The sequence below is a fragment of the Penaeus monodon genome, chromosome 22 (assembly GCF_015228065.2).
Source record: "Penaeus monodon isolate SGIC_2016 chromosome 22, NSTDA_Pmon_1, whole genome shotgun sequence".
NCBI lineage: Eukaryota > Metazoa > Arthropoda > Malacostraca > Decapoda > Penaeidae > Penaeus > Penaeus monodon.
In genome coordinates this window covers 7,404,085-7,404,503 of record NC_051407.1, presented here as the reverse complement: position 1 = coordinate 7,404,503, position 419 = coordinate 7,404,085, and positions in this window count along the sequence as shown.

Here is a 419-nt window from a genome sequence, read left to right as displayed (position 1 = left end):
TTTGTTCAGCTATTAGCCGACATGATATCGAGAAATTATGGCATCCACATAGTACTCTACAAATATCAGTTGCTGACATTGCAACAGCTATTAAAGCAATTATGGAAAATTCTTGAAAATAAATAAATATATCATGCTTCAGTGATAATTATGAGTTTCTGTTAATATTTCTTTTACATTTTCTTGACTTTTTTCATATTAGGACGAAAAAACGAGAAATCACGCATAGACATAGTATCTTATGCCAGTGTCCATTCATCCAAATGAAGTATGATTTGAATGTTCGTATTGCAGAATCATGCTTTTCTCTGAAACAATGGTGGTCTTGGTGAAAGGGAAGCTCTTCGAGGTTTCATGATAGACTTTGGAATTTTAAGCACATTTTCTTAAAACCTAATACATAATTACATGGGTTCCCT